Below are 21,372 nucleotides of genomic sequence, written 5' to 3'. Positions count from 1 at the left end.
GTGCCACTGACTTTCACAGTTCGGAGGAAGAGGCAGTGGTGAGACCGAGCCAACAGCATAGCAAAAGAGGGAGCAGTGGGAAAAATCAGAACACCCGCCACCAAGAGACTCCGCCTGCTACTGACCGCCGCCATCTGGGACCGAGCACCCCAAAGGCAGCTTCAAGGAGTTCCCTGGCATGGCACTTCTTCAAACAATGTGCTGACGACAAGACCCGAGTGGTTTGCACGCTGTGCCATCAGAGCCTGAAGCGAGGCATTAACGTTCTGAACCTTAGCACAACCTGCATGACCAGGCACCTGCATGCAAAGCATGAACTGCAGTGGAGTAAACACCTTAAAAACAAGGAAGTCACTCAGGCTCCCCCTGCTACCTTTTCTGCTGCTGCCGCCTCGGCATCTTCCTCCGCCTCTGGAGGAACGTTGGCACCTGCCGCCCAGCAAACAGAGGATGTACCACCAACACCACCACCACCTCCGTCACCAAGCATCTCAACCATGTCACACGGCAGCGTTCAGCTCTCCATCTCACAAACATTTGAGAGAAAGCGTAAATTCCAACCTAGCCACCCTCGATCCCTGGCCCTGAATGCCAGCATTTCTAAACTACTGGCCTATGAAATGCTGTCATTTAGGCTGGTGGACACACACAGCTTCAAACAGCTCATGTCACTTGCTGTCCCACAGTATGTTGTTCCCAGCCGCCACTACTTCTCCAAGAGAGCCGTGCCTTCCCTGCACAAACAAGTGTCCTGATAAAATCAAGTGTGCACTGCGCAACGCCATCTATGGCAAGGTCCACCTAACCACAGATATGTGGACCAGTAAGCACGGCCAGGGGCGCTATATCTCCCTAACTGCACACTGGGTAAATGTAGTGGCGGTGTGGCCCCAGGCGGAGAGCTGTTTGGCGCACGTCCTTCCGCCGCCAAGGATCGCAGGGCAACATTCTTTGCCTCCTGTCTCCTCCTCCTCCTACTCAGCTTCCTCCTCCTCTTCTTCCACCTGCTCATCCAGTCAGCCACACACCTTCAACACCAACTTCAGCACAGCCCGGGGTAAACGTCAGCAGGCCATTCTGAAACTCATATGTTTGGGGGACAGGCCCCACACCGCACAGGAGTTGTGGCGGGGTATAGAACAACAGACCGACGAGTGGTTGCTGCCGGTGAGCCTCAAGCCCGGCCTGGTGGTGTGCGATAATGGGCGAAATCTCGTTGCAGCTCTGGGACTAGACGGTTTGACGCACATCCCTTGCCTGGCGCATGTGCTGAATTTGGTGGTGCAGAAGTTCATTCGCAACTACCCCGACATGTCAGAGCTGCTGCATAAAGTGCGGGCCGTCTGTTCGCGCTTCCGGCGTTCACACCCTGCCGCTGCTCGCCTGTCTGCGCTACAGCGTAACTTCGACCTTCCCGCTCACCGCCTCATATGCGACATGCCCACCAGGTGGAACTCCCCCTTGCATATGCTGGACAGACTGTGCGAGCAGCAGCAGGCCATAGTGGAGTTTCAGCTGCAGCACGCAAGGGTCAGCCGCACTGCGGATCAGACCCACTTCACCACCAATGACTGGGCCTCCATGCGAGACCTGTGTGCCCTGTTGCGCTGTTTCGAGTACTCCACCAACATGGCCAGTGGCGATGACGCCGTTATCAGCGTTACAATACCACTTCTATGTCTCCTTGAGAAAACACTTAGGGCGATGATGGAAGAGGAGGTGGCCCAGGAGGAAGAGGAGGAAGAGGTTTCATTTTTAGCACTTTCAGGCCAGTATCTTCAAAGTGACTCAGAGGGAGGTTTTTTGCAACACCAGAGGCCAGGTACAAATGTGGCCAGACAGGGCCCACTACTGGAGGACGAGGAGGACGAGGATGAGGAGGAGGTGGAGGAGGATGAGGATGAAGCATGTTCACAGCGGGGTGGCACCCAAAGCAGCTCGGGCCCATCACTGGTGCTTGGCTGGGGGGAAACACAGGACGATGACGATACGCCTCCCACAGAGGACAGCTTGTCCTTACCTCTGGGCAGCCTGGCACACATGAGCAACTACATGCTGCAGTGCCTGCGCAACGACAGCAGAGTTGCCCACATTTTAACGTGTGCGGACTACTGGGTTGCCACCCTGCTGGATCCCCGGTACAAAGACAATGTGCCCACCTTACTTCCTACACTGGAGCGTGATAGTAAGATGCGCGAGTACAAGCGCACGTTGGTAGACGCGCTACTGAGAGCATTCCCAAATGTCACAGGGGAACCAGTGGAAGCCCAAGGCGAAGGCAGAGGAGGAGCAAGAGGTCGCCAACGCAGCTGTGTCACGCCCAGCTCCTCTGAGGGCAGGGTTAGCATGGCAGAGATGTGGAAAAGTTTTGTCAACACGCCACAGCTAAGTGCACCACCACCTGATACGGAACGTGTTAGCAGGAGGCAACATTTCACTAACATGGTGGAACAGTACCTGTGCACACCCCTCCACGTACTGACTGATGGTTCGGCCCCATTCAACTTCTGGGTCTCCAAATTGTCCACGTGGCCAGAGCTAGCCTTTTATGCCTTGGAGGTGCTGGCCTGCCCGGCGGCCAGCGTTTTGTCTGAACGTGTATTCAGCACGGCAGGGGGCGTCATTACAGACAAACGCAGCCGCCTGTCTACAGCCAATGTGGACAAGCTGACATTCATAAAAATGAACCAGGCATGGATCCCACAGGACCTGTCCATCCCTTGTGCAGATTAGATATTAACTACCTCCCCTTAACAATATATTATTCTACTCCAGGGCACTTCCTCATTCAATACTATTTTTAATTTCATTTTACCATTATATTGCGGGGCAACCCAAAGTTGAATGAGCCTCTCCTCTGTCTGGGTGCCGGGGCGTAAATGTGTGACAGTGGCCTGTTCCAGTGGTGGGTGACGTGAAGCCTGATTCTCTGCTATGACATGAAGACAGATTCTGCGCTGACATAAGGCCAGATTCTCTGTTACGGGACCGCTCTCCTCTGCCTGGGTGCCTGGGCCTAAATGTGTGACAGTGGCCTGTTCCAGTGGTGGCTGACGTGAAGCCTGATTCTCTGCTATGACATGAAGACAGATTCTGCGCTGACATACGGCCAGATTCTCTGTTACGGGACCGCTCTCCTCTGTCTGGGTGCCGGGGCCTAAATGTGTGACAGTGGCCTGTTCCAGTGGTGGGTGACGTGAAGCCTGATTCTCTGCTATGACATGAATACAGATTCTGCGCTGACATAAGGCCAGATTCTCTGTTACGGGACCTCTCTCCTCTGCCTGGGTGCCTGGGCCTAAATGTGTGACAGTGGCCTGTTCCAGTGGTGGGTGACGTGAAGCCTGATTCTCTGCTATGACATGAATACAGATTCTGCGCTGACATAAGGCCAGATTCTCTGTTACGGGACCTCTCTCCTCTGCCTGGGTGCCTGGGCCTAAATGTGTGACAGTGGCCTGTTCCAGTGGTGGGTGACGTGAAGCCTGATTCTCTGCTATGACATGAATACAGATTCTGCGCTGACATAAGGCCAGATTCTCTGTTACGGGACCTCTCTACTCTGCCTGGGTGCCTGGGCCTAAATGTGTGACAGTGGCCTGTTCCAGTGGTGGGTGACGTGAAGCCTGATTCTCTGCTATGACATGAATACAGATTCTGCGCTGACATATGGCCAGATTCTCTGTTACGGGACCTCTCTCCTCTGCCTGGGCGCCTGGGCCTAAATGTGTGACAGTGGCCTGTTCCAGTGGTGGGTGACGTGAAGCCTGATTCTCTGCTATGACATGAATACAGATTCTGCGCTGACATAAGGCCAGATTCTCTGTTACGGGACCTCTCTCCTCTGCCTGGGTGCCTGGGCCTAAATGTGTGACAGTGGCCTGTTCCAGTGGTGGGTGACGTGAAGCCTGATTCTCTGCTATGACATGAAGACAGATTCTGTGCTGACATAAGGCCAGATTCTCTGTTACGGGACCGCTCTCCTCTGTCTGGGTGCTGGGGCCTAAATGTGTGACAGTGGCCTGTTCCAGTGGTGGGTGACGTGAAGCCTGATTCTCTGCTATGACATGAAGACAGATTCTGCGCTGACATTAGGCCAGATTCTCTGTTACGGGACCTCTCTCCTCTGCCTGGGTGCCTGGGCCTAAATGTGTGACAGTGGCCTGTTCCAGTGGTGGGTGACGTGAAGCCTGATTCTCTGCTATGACATGAAGACAGATTCTGCGCTGACATAAGGCCAGATTCTCTGTTACGGGATCTCTCTCCTCTGCCTGGGTGCCTGGGCCTAAATGTGTGACAGTGGCCTGTTCCAGTGGTGGGTGACGTGAAGCCTGATTCTCTGCTATGACATGAAGACAGATTCTGCGCTGACATAAGGCCAGATTCTCTGTTACGGGACCTCTCTCCTCTGCCTGGGTGCCTGGGCCTAAATGTGTGACAGTGGCCTGTTCCAGTGGTGGGTGACGTGAAGCCTGATTCTCTGCTATGACATGAAGACTGATTCTGCGCTGACATAAGGCCAGATTCTCTGTTACGGGACCGCTCTCCTCTGCCTGGGTGCCTGGGCCTAAATGTGTGACAGTGGCCTGTTCCAGTGGTGGGTGACGTGAAGCCTGATTCTCTGCTATGACATGAATACAGATTCTGCGCTGACATAAGGCCAGATTCTCTGTTACGGGACCTCTCTACTCTGCCTGGGTGCCTGGGCCTAAATGTGTGACAGTGGCCTGTTCCAGTGGTGGGTGACGTGAAGCCTGATTCTCTGCTATGACATGAATACAGATTCTGCGCTGACATATGGCCAGATTCTCTGTTACGGGACCTCTCTCCTCTGCCTGGGCGCCTGGGCCTAAATGTGTGACAGTGGCCTGTTCCAGTGGTGGGTGACGTGAAGCCTGATTCTCTGCTATGACATGAATACAGATTCTGCGCTGACATAAGGCCAGATTCTCTGTTACGGGACCTCTCTCCTCTGCCTGGGTGCCTGGGCCTAAATGTGTGACAGTGGCCTGTTCCAGTGGTGGGTGACGTGAAGCCTGATTCTCTGCTATGACATGAAGACTGATTCTGCGCTGACATAAGGCCAGATTCTCTGTTACGGGACCGCTCTCCTCTGCCTGGGTGCCTGGGCCTAAATGTGTGACAGTGGCCTGTTCCAGTGGTGGCTGACGTGAAGCCTGATTCTCTGCTATGACATGAAGACAGATTCTGCGCTGACATAAGGCCAGATTCTCTGTTACGGGACCTCTCTCCTCTGCCTGGGTGCCTGGGCCTAAATGTGTGACAGTGGCCTGTTCCAGTGGTGGGTGACGTGAAGCCTGATTCTCTGCTATGACATGAAGACAGATTCTGCGCTGACATAAGGCCAGATTCTCTGTTACGGGACCGCTCTCCTCTGTCTGGGTGCCGGGGCCTAAATGTGTGACAGTGGACTGTTCCAGTGGTGGGTGACGTGAAGCCTGATTCTCTGCTATGACATGAAGACAGATTCTGCGCTGACATAAGGCCAGATTCTCTGTTACGGGACCTCTCTCCTCTGCCTGGGTGCCTGGGCCTAAATGTGTGACAGTGGCCTGTTCCAGTGGTGGGTGACGTGAAGCCTGATTCTCTGCTATGACATGAAGACAGATTCTGCGCTGACATAAGGCCAGATTCTCTGTTACGGGATCTCTCTCCTCTGCCTGGGTGCCTGGGCCTAAATGTGTGACAGTGGCCTGTTCCAGTGGTGGGTGACGTGAAGCCTGATTCTCTGCTATGACATGAAGACAGATTCTGCGCTGACATAAGGCCAGATTCTCTGTTACGGGACCTCTCTCCTCTGCCTGGGTGCCTGGGCCTAAATGTGTGACAGTGGCCTGTTCCAGTGGTGGGTGACGTGAAGCCTGATTCTCTGCTATGACATGAAGACTGATTCTGCGCTGACATAAGGCCAGATTCTCTGTTACGGGACCGCTCTCCTCTGCCTGGGTGCCTGGGCCTAAATGTGTGACAGTGGCCTGTTCCAGTGGTGGCTGACGTGAAGCCTGATTCTCTGCTATGACATGAAGACAGATTCTGCGCTGACATAAGGCCAGATTCTCTGTTACGGGACCTCTCTCCTCTGCCTGGGTGCCTGGGCCTAAATGTGTGACAGTGGCCTGTTCCAGTGGTGGGTGACGTGAAGCCTGATTCTCTGCTATGACATGAAGACAGATTCTGCGCTGACATAAGGCCAGATTCTCTGTTACGGGACCGCTCTCCTCTGTCTGGGTGCCGGGGCCTAAATGTGTGACAGTGGACTGTTCCAGTGGTGGGTGACGTGAAGCCTGATTCTCTGCTATGACATGAAGACTGATTCTGCGCTGACATAAGGCCAGATTCTCTGTTACGGGACCTCTCTCCTCTATCTGGGTGCCTGGGCCTAAATGTGTGACAGTGGCCTGTTCCAGTGGTGGGTGACGTGATGCCTGATTCTCTGCTATGACATGAAGACAGATTCTGTGCTGACATAAGACCAGATTCTCTGTTACGGGACCTCTCTCCTCTGCCTGGGTGCCTGGGCCTAAATGTGTGACAGTGGCCTGTTCCAGTGGTAGGTGACGTGAAGCCTGATTCTCTGCTATGACATGAAGACTGATTCTGCGCTGACATAAGGCCAGATTCTCTGTTACGGGACCGCTCTCCTCTGTCTGGGTGCCGGGGCCTAAATGTGTGACAGTGGCCTGTTCCAGTAGTGGGTGACGTGAAGCCTGATTCTCTGCTGACATGAAGCCAGATTCTTTGCTATGGCATGAAGAGACTGATTCTCTGCTGATGTGAAGCCAGATTTTTTGCTATGGGACCTCTGTCCAATTGATATTGGTTCATTTTTATTTTTTTTATTTTAATTTTAATTCATTTCCCTATCCATATTTGTTTGCAGGGGATTTACCTACATGTTGCTGCCTTTTGCAGCCCTCTAGCTCTTTCCTGGGCTGTTTTACAGCCTTTTTAGTGCCCAAAAGTTCGGGTCCCCATTGACTTCAATGGGGTTCGGGTTCGGGTTCGGGACGAAGTTCGGGTCGGGATACGAACCCGAACATTTCCGGGAAGTTCGGCCGAACTTCTCGAACCCGAACATCCAGGTGTTCGCTCAACTCTACTTGTGGTATAAAATCTGACACAAAATCACATGGAGAGTCACGGACAGATTGTGACGCGTTTCGGGCTGTGGTATTGAGCCCTTCTTCAAGACAATACCGTATTGTCTTGAAGAAGGGCTCAATACCACAGCCCGAAACGCGTCACAATCTGTCCGTGTCTCTCCATGTGATTTTGTGTCGGATTTTATACCACAAGCTGAATAAAGAAAACTTTTATACGCTGAAGCTGGAAACAACTTTTTCTTTTGCTCTTGGACTTATCAAGTGTGGCTAGGTTCAAGCCACTTCTTTTCCGTGCTTCACACAGGTGACTAAAGGTGAGAGCTGCTAAAACCCCTTTTTCTTATCTAATATGTGTAGTGTATTTTATTTTTTTATTTTTATTCAGTGATAAATGTGTTTTTTTGAAACTTTACTTTTTTCACTTTTTTAAACTTTTTTTTTGACCCAGACCCACTTGGTTCTTGAAGATCCAGTGGGTCTTATGTCTGTATAATACAGTACAGTACAATATATATTTTACTGTACTGTATTTTACACTTGTCTGAACAGATCTATGCCTTTTAGCACAGATCTGTTCAGCACCATGGACAGCAGGACACTTGAGAGGCGTCCTGTTGCCATGGGAACCTTCCCCGTCTGCTCAGTACTGGTCAGAACTGCGCAGACGGGGAAGGGTAAGCACAGGGCTGAAGGGGGCTCTCTGGGGGCTCTCTCCCTCTCCCATCGGGGGGCTGCAAAGGCACAGCAGCCCCCCGATGGGAGAAGGAGGGAGCTCCATGCGCTTTTAACCTTTTCCATACAGCGGTCCGTAGGGACCGCTGTATGGAAAGGGTTAAACGGCTGACATCGCATCGCAGATGTCAGCCGTTTATACCAGGGTGCCAGCAATGTGCTGGCACCCTGGTATACCCACTAGACGCCAACGATCATTCAAGGGGAGGCGGGCGGGGGATCGCGATCCCGCCTGCCGCACCGCCCGCCTCCCGCACCTTACCGCACCTCCCGCACCGCCTGCGACACCCCGCCTGCACCACCCGCCCACATAATATCATTCAGGGGTGCAGGGGGGGTGAAAAATCTTTATTTTGGACATACTAAAGTTTCTGATCCGATCGGATCAGAAACTGTAGAAAGCGCTACAAACCGCAGGTCTGAATTGACCTGTGGTTTGCAGCGATCGCCGATGGGGGGGGGTCACAGGAACCCCCTCGGCATTGACCCAAGGTGCCCGGCTGTGTGTAACAGCCGGGATCTCAGCGCTGTCACCATGTCTGCAGACATGGTGACAGTTAAATGCCATGACGTGTATACTCATCATGGCGCGCTAAGTAGCAGTGCTCCATGACGAGAATACTCGTCATAGGTCGGGAATATTTTCACACTATCTCCTTCTCTGATCGCTTCCCTGACAGGAATTGGGGCAATCAGAGAAGGAGAAGCACATAGTCCCTCCCTAACCCCCCCTTACCTGCCCCGATGCGCTGCGATTGGTCCCTCTGCAGTAATGGACCAATCACAGCGATCGCGGGCGGGTCAGAGCTCCTATACAGTTCCTGCCGGCTTCTCTGGTTGCCTAGCAACCCCAGCACGCCGGCTTCACTGAAGCTTCAGCGCTTCGCTCCCTGCGCTGACACAGAAAGCCGATCACGTACATGCACGTGGGGATGCGGTGAGGCACAACATTCCCCCACGTACATGTACGTGATGTTGCGTGAAGGGGTTAATTATTATCAAAGTCATGTCTGAAGGCCTGTTGAAAAGGTCAAACATTAACTTATAGGATAGCTAATCCATGTGGTGGCATTGGAGGCAGAGCTTGCTAAAAACTCATTTGTATACCCTTTTCCCAGACACCCTGAGGAATATGAAACAGAGAAGAAGCTAAGCAGATACAGTGAAGTGCTCCTAGAGTCAATGTCATAAACATCAGTTACTGACTGAACTTTTACACTGGAGCTGCACACACGGGATATGCATTGCTGGAAGTTCTTCTTGTGTTCTAGAACATTTCTGGTGTGATAGGTGGATTAGCCCAGTGGTACAAATTGCACCTGGAGGACCCTTCTGGCTCCTGCTCCTTCACTTTGATTGTGTCCAAAGCAGGGCAGACCACAGGAGGCAATGAAGAGTAAATCCACCAAATAGGAGTTGCCACCCAGCTTGCAGATCTTCCTCAGCAGTGTGTCTGGGAACCTTTACTGGTACATTTCCTGGCTCTTCTGCAGCCGTGGCACTAAAGTCCAGGCTCTGCATCAGGACCAGGTAGCATCAGGAATTGTGTATTTGAAGTTAACATCAGAACACTTGCTGAGCTGCTCTGTAGCAGTTACTATGGCTGTTACTTCTGTACTTCTGCTTGTGTGTGTGACAGACTATTGTTTGCTAAGGCCCTGCCCCTCTTCTTCCATGCTGCTGCCGAATCTTCAAGCAGTCATCTGGCAGCTGCGAAAGGCAAAAGAGTCCATGTGCCCTCATGTGCATTGTTGTAAATATGACCCTGTTAGCATACACCAGTTGCTGGGTGCAAATTATTGGTGTAAAGTAACCCAACTAAAGAGTCTAACTTCTGGCAAGATGCACCAAACCTATCGCACAACGTGTGCCATTTGTGCCCGTCTGGTCTACGTTTACCCTCATTAATAACCTCCTAAAGACCAGCTATTTTTCAGTTATTAGCTTTCCATGTTTAAGCAGCCAAACCATTTTTATTTATTCATTGATGTGGCTGTATAAGGCCTAGTTTTATGCTGGATAAATCTTTTACGCTGTGTTGTGCTTTTGCTTTTTTTTTTGCTGTTTGAGATTACATATTAATTACTTGGTAATTTATGTGCAAAGTTTTGTCACAAAAATAGAAAAAAAACGATTTTTGACATTGCTTTTTTTTTTTTTTTTTTTTTTTGGTTGTACATTTTAGTTTTATTGGAAATGCAAATTTAAACAATGCAAATTAGGGTGTCAATCACCATATACATATGTGATGTCAATCAATGATATGATAACATGAATATAATGTAATTCCTAGTTCATTGACATTGCTTTTTTTTAGTTCATTGTTTATACTGTGCCTATTTCACACTGAATAACCTGTTAAATGAGTTGTTCTCGTTATTTTGGTTGTGCGGATACCTAATGAGTGTAGCTGTTTTAACTTTATGTAATGCATGCCCAATAAAATGTATGTTAAATAAAATAATTGCTTATTTATTATTAATTTTGCAAGTTTTTTTAAACAGCAGGATTACTGAAGTTTCAGTCTTAGAGTCGTTTCTAGACCCCAGGCCCAAGTGCAGAGGATTTACCCAGATCACTGAGACCCAGTTGGTAGGGAAAATGCCCATTGATCATGCTGTAATATGACTGTGGTAATCAAACGGTTAACTGTTGGGATTGGAGCTACCTCCAATCCTGGCTGTAGAGCAAAAGGCTGCTCTAAGAGCTGTTAAATATAGTTCGTTCACAGAGCTGTAGTGCTCATAGAAGTGCTCTGCTCCCTGAAAAACAGTGATGATAAAAGTCAGTGGGTGGTCATTATAGGGTTAAACAGAATTAGAAATTGTGGGCTGCAAAAGCATTAAAAATGTTTTGATTCATCCAATGATTAAGCTTTATTAACACCCTTTTAATTTCCTGCAAGAGGAAATATATAATGTCTGTGTCCTGTGTGTCTTATGCTATGCTGATTTCCCCTCTCCAATCTTTCATTAATACAGCAGCCAGGTTCATCTATCTGTCTGACCGCTACTCCGATGCCTCCGTCCTGTGCCAGTCATTGCACTGGTTGCCCATACAGTATAGAATCCAATTGAAACTGCTCGTTCTTACCCACAAAGCTCTCCACAGTGCTGCACCCCCCTATATCTCCTCATCTCTGTCTACCACCCTACCTGTGGTCTCTGTTCAGCCAATGACTTATGACTGATATCCACCATAATCCAGACCTCAAACTCCCAGCTCCAAGACTTCTCCCGAGCTGCACCATTTCTCTGTAATGCCCAACCCCAAGAAATTAGGTTAAATCACAATATACACAGTTTAGGCTCTCCTTAAAATTGCATCTTTTTAAGGTGTCCTATCACATCCCCTGATCTAACTCCTCTCCATATATAGCCCATTTATCAGTTCCTGAACCTGATCCTCCACCGAACTCTCCACCGCACCCATCCACCCAGAAGCATTACAGATATCGGCTGATGACCGGCTCATGCAGCTTTATATCTGCTCCACTATTTTCCCAAGATGGCTGGACCACTGCACAAAAAACGTACTTTTACCTGTTCTGTCACCCCTAACTCCTGATTGATTGTAAGCTCTTGCGACCAGGGTCCTCATTCCTCTTGTAATTACTGACTTGTCTGTTGCTCTGTTATTTATGACTGTTTGTACATGAACCCCTTGAATTGTAAAGCTCTGCGGAATATGTTGGTGCTATATAAATAAAGATCATTATCATTATTATTATTATCATATCTATTGCATAACTAAAAAAATATTTGGAAACAGAAGCACTATGACTTTTCTGAACCTGTTGCAGTCAAAATCAATTATATGGCTTGGAAGCAATTATTTACGTTTGTGCGAGCGTTGATGCCACAGCACAACACAGTCAAACTGCTGCACTTCAATGAATATTTAATGGTCGGAGGAATGGCTTTTTTAAGTATCTTCCACTGCCAGGAATGATACATCACCAATTAATCAATGTGATCTCTAATGCTTACGCCTATTAGAAGTTCTTGACCTAAACAAATAAAATATTAACATACTTTGCAGCAGCATCTTGAATTTTGCCTTCTGAAGCATCCTGGAAGAAATGCTGCGTCTTGTATTCACTAACAGAAGAGTTTCAGCGTAAGTAAAAATCATCTGAGTGGTGGATACAGCACATTAACACTTAGGTGTTATGGGAAACTATGGATGAAGATCACTAGCTTTAAAGGGGTTGTCCCATGAATATCAGACATAATCTAGTACACAAGAAGCTCTAACCAGTGATGAGCGTCAGGGGCAATATTCGAATTTGCGATATTTCGTGAATATTTGGGCGAATATCCATCATATATTCGAGAATTCGTGATCTCCGGTCATTATTTTCTTGATTGATAAAATCGGCATTCAGAAAATTTGCGATAAAAATTCACGATACGAAAATTCGCGATCAACACTACTCCTAAAGTCAAAGATATTGCAGCCTTCTCCTTGGCCTACAAGCAAGAAGCAGCGAGGGATCATGGGTACTGATGAAAAAAAAAATCTAGAATATTCGCGATTACAAAGATATAGCACTATATTCTAGATATTCGCAAATACTCGAAGTGCCAATATTCGCGATAAAATTTGCGATTAGAATATTCGCGATCAACACTAACTCTAACACAGCTGGATACCCCCTTTTATTGCTCCAATCGTTTTGAAAGATTTATTTCAAGCTGTCAGCTTAGAGGGTGTGTCCTTTCTTGAGGAGTGTGTACCTTTTGCTGTAGCTAGCAACAGTTGACAGATGGAACTGACCATGTGCATCCATCTTAGTGAACAGGGCAGGTGGCACTGTAGAGGTATTCATATCTGGGTGCTAGTTTGAAAACTGTATAATATTTTTTGTGGGACAACCCCTTTAGATCTCTGGCTCTTTGGTACTTCAAAATGACACAGTGAAATTACAACTGTCACCACATCATGCTGGAAGCCTAATTACCTAGATTAGCAAAGGTCTCCACTTGTCCTGCAAAGCATCTTGGGCAAGCTTGATAAAACTTTTGAAACAGACATTTCTGGGTGGGGGCATGTCCCTTGTAACCCCTCCTTCATTGTTTGATAGAACCACTTTGCCTTCTGACTCAGAGACCTTCACCAGCTCCTGTTAATTGCTTTGGGGTTTTTTGGCACCCGGACCCGAACCCGAACATTTACGTAAAAGTTCGGGTTCGGGTTCGGTGTTCGGCGATTTTTATGGTGCTTTTTGAAAGGCTGAGCCAATCAATAAGCGTCATACTACATGCCCCAAAAGGCCATGACAGCCATGCCTACTATTGGCATGACTGTGATTGGCCAACTGCAGCATGTGACCCAGCCTCTATTTAAGCTGGAGTCATGTAGGACCACCGTCACTCTGCTCAGATTAGTGTAGGGATAGGCTGCAGCTGCTGTGAGGAAGAACTGCTTCTTTACTCAGCGATCTACAGCAAATGTGTTTTGTGGGTGCAGTGCACAACTGTTTTAAGCCTGCCCTGAGCCAACTACTACTGAAAACAAACTTTTTTTCCTTCAGTTAGTCAATATCAATACATAGTCGGCAGCCATTTTATGCAACGATAGTGCACCAGCACAGGATATCTGCATGTCTACAAGTCCGGAAATACAGCTTTGAGACACTGGGGTTAAAAAATCCTTTTTTTCATATAGTGCACATTAGTGACGTAACTACCGGGGAAGCAGGGGAAGCAGCTGCTTCGGGGCCCGGCACCCCGGCAGCGTGTGTGTTTAGTTTATTTTCAAGTTAGTTAAAGATCGATTCTTGTCTTAATGTTCAGGGCCCCTGAACCAGGCCCCCTCGCTAATGTGATCTAATATTACTGTCTCCTAAAGTCTCCTGATGTGTCTGGGATTCGAACCCACAACCTCCAATGTATCAGTGTATCAGAGGTTAACCACAAGACCATAAGAGTTGCCTTGCTGCTGACTGAAAAAAATATGAGACTTCTACAGAGTTGCCTTGCTGCTGACTGAAAAAAATATGAGACTTCTACTGTTATAGCTGGCTAAGTGTACATCTATACACATGACAGCTGCCTCAACACACCCAGCACTGCTTAATCCTTTTATTTTTTTATATATGTCCCAATATTTTGGGGGATACCCCTATGTAAAAATGCAAAATAACACACATCTGTGTTGGCTACCTATTCCTCCTTCGCCGCCGCTTCCACCTAGACCGCCACGTGAGCCTACACAGCCACATCCACCCATTCACCGCCTCCTCAACCTCTTCCTCCTACATCATTCCTATTTTTTTTTTTTTAAGGTCTTTTATGTTTTTTTTATTTCATTTCCCTATCCACATTTGTTTGCAGAGTATTTGCTATGCTCTTAAGCACATTTTGCTGCCTTTTGCCCTCTAGCTCTTTCCAGGGCTATTTTAGAGCCATTTTAGTGGCCAAAAGTTCGGGTCCCCATTGACTTCAATGGGGTTCGGGTTTTTTCAAGCTCGTCTGAACCTGCCGAACCCGAACATTCAGGTGTCTGCTCAACTCTAGTCCATAGGCAATCTATGTGCTGTCAAATGGTTCTGTTGTATGACATTATAGGTCATTGAAGGTGTGTCCTTCATTACCTTTCCCTTGCCATGTTTTTATTTTTATTTTTTGCCTTGACATATAGCTAGATGAGTATCATGAGGTGATTAGCTTTAAAAAAAAAAAAAAAAAAATGGAGGGGGGGGGGGGTTTCTACCATATCACAATTTTGTAATGAATTTGGAGTCCTTAAACGGGTTGTCCAAAATGTTGATATTGATGGCCTATCCTCAGGATAGGTTATCAATTCCGCATCGATGGGGCCTCGGTGAGCCCTGCGGCCTCTTCCAAGGCCAGTGCTGTCACGTTAATCGGCCATGTGGACTAGACACAGCTTAGTCCCATTCAAGTGACTGGGCCTGAGCTGAAGTACCAAGCACAGCCACTATACAACGTATGGTGCTATGCATAGTAAGGTTCGAGAAGGCTGCAGTTCTCCATGGAACACCACAGCCTCTTTAAAGAGATTATTGGCAGAGTTCCTGGGAGTCAGACCCCTACCAGTCACATATTGATTACCTATCCTGATGATAGGCCATCAATATCAAAATGTTGGATAATCCCTTTAACTAAATTTATGGAAAAATGTGTGTGGACAGATATTTAACTCTATAAGGCTGAGTTCACACGGACGTTGCGGGAAAAGGTGTGGGTGCAATGCGGGAACATGTGGGATTTTTCCGCGCGAGTGCAAAACATTGTAATGCGTTTTGCACTCGCGTGAGAAAAATCGCGCATGTTTGGTACCCAAACCCGAACTTCTTCACAGAAGTTCGGGCTTGGGATCGGTGTTCTGTAGATTGTATTATTTTCCCTTATAACATGGTTATAAGGGAAAATAATAGCATTCTGAATACAGAATGCATAGTAAAATAGCGCTGGAGAGGTTAAAAAAAATAAAAAATAATTAAACTCACCTTAATCCACTTGATCGCAGAGCCCGGCTTCTCTTTTGTCTCCTTCTTTGCTGATTGCAAGAAAAGGACCTGTGGTGACTTCACTCCAGTCATCACATGGTCCATCACATGATCCATCACCATGGTAAAAGATCATATGATGGATCATGTGATGACCGGAGTGATGTCACCACAGGTCCTGTTCCTACAATCAGCAAAGAAGGAGACAGAAGGAGATGCCGGGCTCCGCGATCAAGTGGATTAAGGTGAGTTTAATTAAATTTTTATTTTTTTTACCGCTTCAGCCCTATTTTACTATTGATTCTGTATTCAGAATGCTATTATTTTCCCTTATAACCATGTTCACTTCTACGGGGCCTGCGTTGCGTGGAAAACGCACAATATAGAGCATGCTGTGATTTTCACGCAACGCATAAGTGATGCGTGAAAATCACAGCTCATGTGCACAGCCCCATAGAAATGAATGGGTCCAGATTCAGTGCGGGTGCAATGCGTTCACCTCCCGCATTGCACCCGCGCGGAATACTCGCCCGTGTGAACTCAGCCTAAACAGGCATGTGATGTAACGTGATGAAATCCACGAGTATTAAAGGGGTTGTCCGGGATTGGGGACATTGCTCTAATAGTACAAGTGTGGCATACACATTACATACAAGCATGTAGTACCATTGGCACAGATTTCTGCAGCCCCGTTTTCATCTTTGAAATTCATGGCCGGAAGTTACTGTTTTCTTCTCCTCATTGACGTACCTGGTCCCTTGCAGGCAAGCAAAGCTTCCTCAGGGAGCCCGGTGACGTCACTGGCAGCATAAGTGATTTATGCAGAGTGGATGGAGGGGCGGGAACTAGGCTGGCTGATATCGCGCTAAGCCCCGCCCCTCCAGTCCGGTGATGTCACTGGGCAAGGAGCTTTAGAATGAATGGAGGTGAATATTGATGAAGGGCAGAGTAACAGTGGCTGGCCGACATCCCGCTAAGCCCCCTGACATCCCTCTAAGCCCCGCCCATTGACATCCCACTAAGCCCCCCACCCAGTCCGGTGACGTCACCTGGCAAGGAGCTTTAGAATGAATGGAGGTGAATATTGATGAGGGGGCGGAGTTACAGCGGAGCAGAGAGACAGCTGTAACCACCTGATGCTGCGCTGCCCCAGGACCCACAGGGCACTGCAGCCGGAAATTAGGAAAGATAAACAAATATATAAACAATGAGTGGGGGACCGTTTGAGCCACATAGAAGTAGCGAAAATAGTTGAAAATATATGGAGGCCTTTATTTAGATGTATATTGTGAGTAAACGTGTTTTTTTTTTAAACATTTGGTCCTGGACATCCCCTTTAAGGGGGTTTCCCATAATCAACACATCACCTATCCATAGGATAGAAGATAGAAGATCCACTAGGGCACCCAATCACAAGAATATGGGTCCTTTGTCCCATGTTTGGATGGTGCGGTATTCTTGCCTGTGCATTACCTCTCCATTCAGTCTGTATAGGACTGACACAGAACAGTAGCTAATTTATTCATATTTATCCCACCACTGTCTAGGGATCAGCTTTTAATATGGTACTGATGGAGATCAGTGCTTGGCTATCTCTGTCAGCACCGATTCCCCCTGGGCAGCCAGAGGATGCTCCAAATTTCTGCAGAGGCGCAGCCCTCTAATGGATTTGTTGCATCCTCCGGCAGGCCTTGGGACAGACTAAAATCTACAACAGCCTCCAAGCTGCCATAGATTTCTGTCTTAATTCTCTCCAGAAAGCTGGCATAAATTAAGATAAATGTGCGGGCCCTGCTGGCCCCACAACTCTCCCTGTCCATGCCACCGCTCCCCCCCCCCTTCCTGTTTCTTGCTCCTTTTGAAGGAGTAAAGGACCAAAAGTCACAAATTTTGCTGAAAAACATGCAATATAATGTATGACATTTAGTGTGTAAAATCCTTGATAAATGCCCCTTTATTTGTTATCTGGGTATAAGTTATACGTGCTGATTTTTGGAAAACTTATTTAACTCCTCTGTGTCTCCACATAAAATCAAAAGCCGCAGTACAGTATGGTCTCATAGCAGTCTTTGGTGTCTTCATTACATGGATCTGTAATATGATTGTGCATCAAACCTACCTGTTAAATGTCATTCTGTCATTTCTATAGATCTTCATTACTTTATAGAGAGCTTGTTTATCCATCATAATTCCACACATATTCATATTTGTATATGTTTCCTTGTACGTTGTCAGCACATCATTTTTTATTTATGTGCTTCTTACCTTTTTTATAATTGATCAAATAGCAAAAAGTCAGAGACAATTTTATATTTTTAGCAGACCCAATGTGATGTGTAGAGAAGGATCTTGCCCTAATATGTGAGTCATTTACATGAAAGAAGCTTAGATATAGCAGTCATCATCAGTCACTGATTTCCGGAGCTGCCTTCAGTCGCACATTTCTATTGACAAAGTGAAGCGAACTGAATGAATAGATCCCTGGGTCTTCAGGTTTATTTTTTACTTTGCATGAGTACATCATACAGTATGTATTTAACCAGGTAGAATCAGTAATGTTTGGATTAAGATTTCACATTTCATTTTATAAATGTGTCTCTGATGAGATGAACATGTCTTCCAACCTTTCAATAAACGTTAGAAAAATAAAGATGAATAGTAAACATCAGTAATTAAATGCTAAATACCCAAAGCATCTAAATTAAAAAAGAGCAATTTTATAAGTCTTGATTAACCCCTTGACAATATCTGCCATACATGAAGGGGCTGTGTTGTGGTAAACCCCCCCATTCTGCCTGACATGTAAAGGGAAGATGACTTACCTCTTTCCCGGCGCTGGCTCTTCGCTTCTTCTCCTGCAGGTCTGCAATGCTCCACTTGGATCCAAAAACCCCTCCATTCCTGCACAACCTCTTTAAAGATGGTGCCTGCTCCAGAGTGGATCGACCGTCATAGTCACCAGGTACCTGCTATTTCACACAGCAGACACCTGGGACCAATGTCTGTGATCGGCGATAACACTGATCAATAAAATGTGACCACAGCATCTGAGAGCAGAAACCCCAGGTTCTCTGCGCTCCCAGGTCCTAAATGGCTTCCCCACGCAGCGATCAGTGGAGCCGTTAGCTGTCTGTGAGCTGTAGTTCCTATGGAGCTCTGCAGACAGAGCTCTATAAGAACATAGAAAAATAGCAAAGAACATACAAAAAACTATAAACAGGTTATGGGGCCAGAATCTGACGATGAAAAGAAAAGCTTAGTTTTTCCAAACTTTCTATTTTTTTTTTTGTATTAAAACACAAGAAAAATGTTATAAATGGGGTATCGTAATTGTACTGACCCAGAGAATGAAGGGCACAGATCAGTTTTACCCCATAAGAAATGCCATAAAAACAAAACCCATAAAACTGTGGCAAAATTAGGTCCCTCAGATGCTTTCTGATCACATTGATATCACTCCAGTCACGTCCCCATTATAATTTTATTACATTGTACATTTACATTATGACACTATTAATCTTAGAATTGTCCCCTATTATTTAATTTATTTATTAATGATATTGAGGATGTGATTAATAGCATCATTTCTATTTTTGCAGGTGACACTAAGCTTTATAGTACTGTACAGTCTATGGAAGATGTCCATAAACTACAAGCTGACTTGGACACTCTGAGTGAGTGGGCATCAACTTGGCAAATGAAGTTCAATGTGGATAAATGCAAAGTTATGAATTTGGGAAGTAATAATCTACATGCATCATATGTCCTAGGGGAAGTAACATTGAGAGAGTTACTTGTAGAGAAGGATTTGAGTGAACTTGTAGTTCATATGTTAAATAACAGCAGACAATGTCAATCAGCTGCTTATAAGGTTATCAGGATAATGTCAGGTATTAAAAGAGGCATGGACTCGCATGGCAGGGATGTAATATTACCACTTTACAAAGCATTGGTGCGGCCTCATCTGGAATATGCAGTTCAGTTCATAGAATGGATGCCCTGGAGATGGAAAATGTACAAAGGAGAGCAACTAAACTGATAAGCGGCATGGAGGGTCTTAGCTATGAGGAAAGATTAAAAGAATTCAATCTATTTAGTCTTGAGAAGAGGCGTTCAAGTTGGGGACCTGATTAACCTATACAAATACGGTATATAAATAGGCCATAAAGAAAATATGGTGAAAAGCTGTTCCATGTAAAATACTCTCAAAAGACAAGTGGGCTCTGCCTCCGACTGGAGAAGAAAATGTTCAGTCTTCACCATAAGAACTGTGAATCTATGGAATAAACTTTCCCCAGACGTGGTCACAGAAGGAACAGTGGACAGTTTTAAAACAGACTTAGATAATTTCCTAGAACTAAATATCATGCTAATGTAAATGTGTGAAAGTCTGGTTCTCACTCCCTTTGCCTAATTCCCATTCCCACCTTTAACTTGGTTAAACTTTATAAACATATGTCTTTTTTAAATGCTTCTATGTAACTATATAATGAATTGTCCGAAAAATTTACTTTAAGAGCACACAATGGAGTACAATAAAATTATTGCGTAGTAAAATATATGTCACTGTAATCCAGTAAATTAATTTGTTATTTTTTAGAGGTTTGGATACTTTGATTTTGTATATATCAGCCTTAGGCTAAGTTCACACGAACGTGTGTGATCCGTGGCCGTATTGTGGCCCGCAAATCACGGGCCGCAATACACGGCCACAGTTCTGTGTGCATTCCGCATCACGGATGCGGACCCATTCACTTCAATGGGTCCGCAAATCCGGAATCGCGGAACGGCCGCACGGGACGGGACCCCTCGGAAGCACTACGGAGTGCTTCCGTGGGGTTACGTCCCGTACTTCCTTTCCGCAAAAAGATAGAACATGTCCTATCTTTTAGCGGAACGGGCGGATCGCGGACCCATTAAAGTGAAGGGTCTGCGATCCGATGCGGCTGACCCACGGCCGGCGATCGTGCATTGCGGCCCGCTATTTGCGGGCCGCAGCACAGGCACGGGTCACACACTTTCGTGTGAACTCGGCCTTAGGCCTCATGCACACGGCCGTTGCTCCCCGCATCATGGATGTGGACCCATTCACTTGAATGGGTCCGCAATCCAGAGCTGCGGTGCGGAACGGAGGCACGGAATCCCACGAAAGCACTGCGAAGTGCTTCCGTAGTGTTTCTCTCCGTGCCTCTGCACAATTTTTTTTGCGGTGCGGACGGATCACGGACCCATTCAAGTTGAATGGGTCTCGATATGTCCCGGCCTCTGCACGGATGATGCCAGTGCATTGGGGACCGCAAATTGTGGTCCCCAATGCACGGAACGGCCGCACAACAACCGTATGCATGAGGCCTTATTGGTTTATATCAGCCATATTTCAAAACTCCTGAAAATGGAAAAAAAAACTTTAAAAGAAATAAAAAATTGTTCACATCCAAATATTTATGAGATCTTAAAATTCCTTTTTATTAAGTCAAGTTAAATATGCCAAGAATACAAATGCTTCTATGTTCTGCAGTCAGGAGAACCAATTCCCCTTTCTTTGGTTTTATATAAATTTTTAACTGAGTCTTAAATGTCACAAATTTAGACTGGTAAAATATGTATATGAATGTAGCAAAAAAGGTTAATGATATTGGATTTCGATAAATGTCATTATGTGGATTTACAGACAACTAAATAAGATATTTATTTGGTATTTGACAGTTGAAGCCTGAACTGTCTAGAGCTATAATTTGTAATGAATTTTAAGTTTTCTTACTAATAAATGAATGCTAAAAAGCGACATCAGGAATTTAAATGAACGCATATTTAGTAACTTATCGCACTTGACATCTCTCAAGTGGAAGAATTAGTGGCATTCTGAAATGAACCATATTAATGTTAAGGTCAGGCATTTGGATTTCAGAATTACTTGAGAAAAAGAGACATACAGTACAAGTAAGGAGATACTGCTTGATAGTGCTGCCACACTATTCTACATTTTTTATTTTTTTTTGTTAAAAATTTCATGAAATTCATGCATATTTTGCAATTTTT

This window comes from Bufo bufo, chromosome 4 (genome assembly GCF_905171765.1).
Source record: "Bufo bufo chromosome 4, aBufBuf1.1, whole genome shotgun sequence".
NCBI lineage: Eukaryota > Metazoa > Chordata > Amphibia > Anura > Bufonidae > Bufo > Bufo bufo.
Note: the sequence above shows the minus strand (reverse complement) of the source record.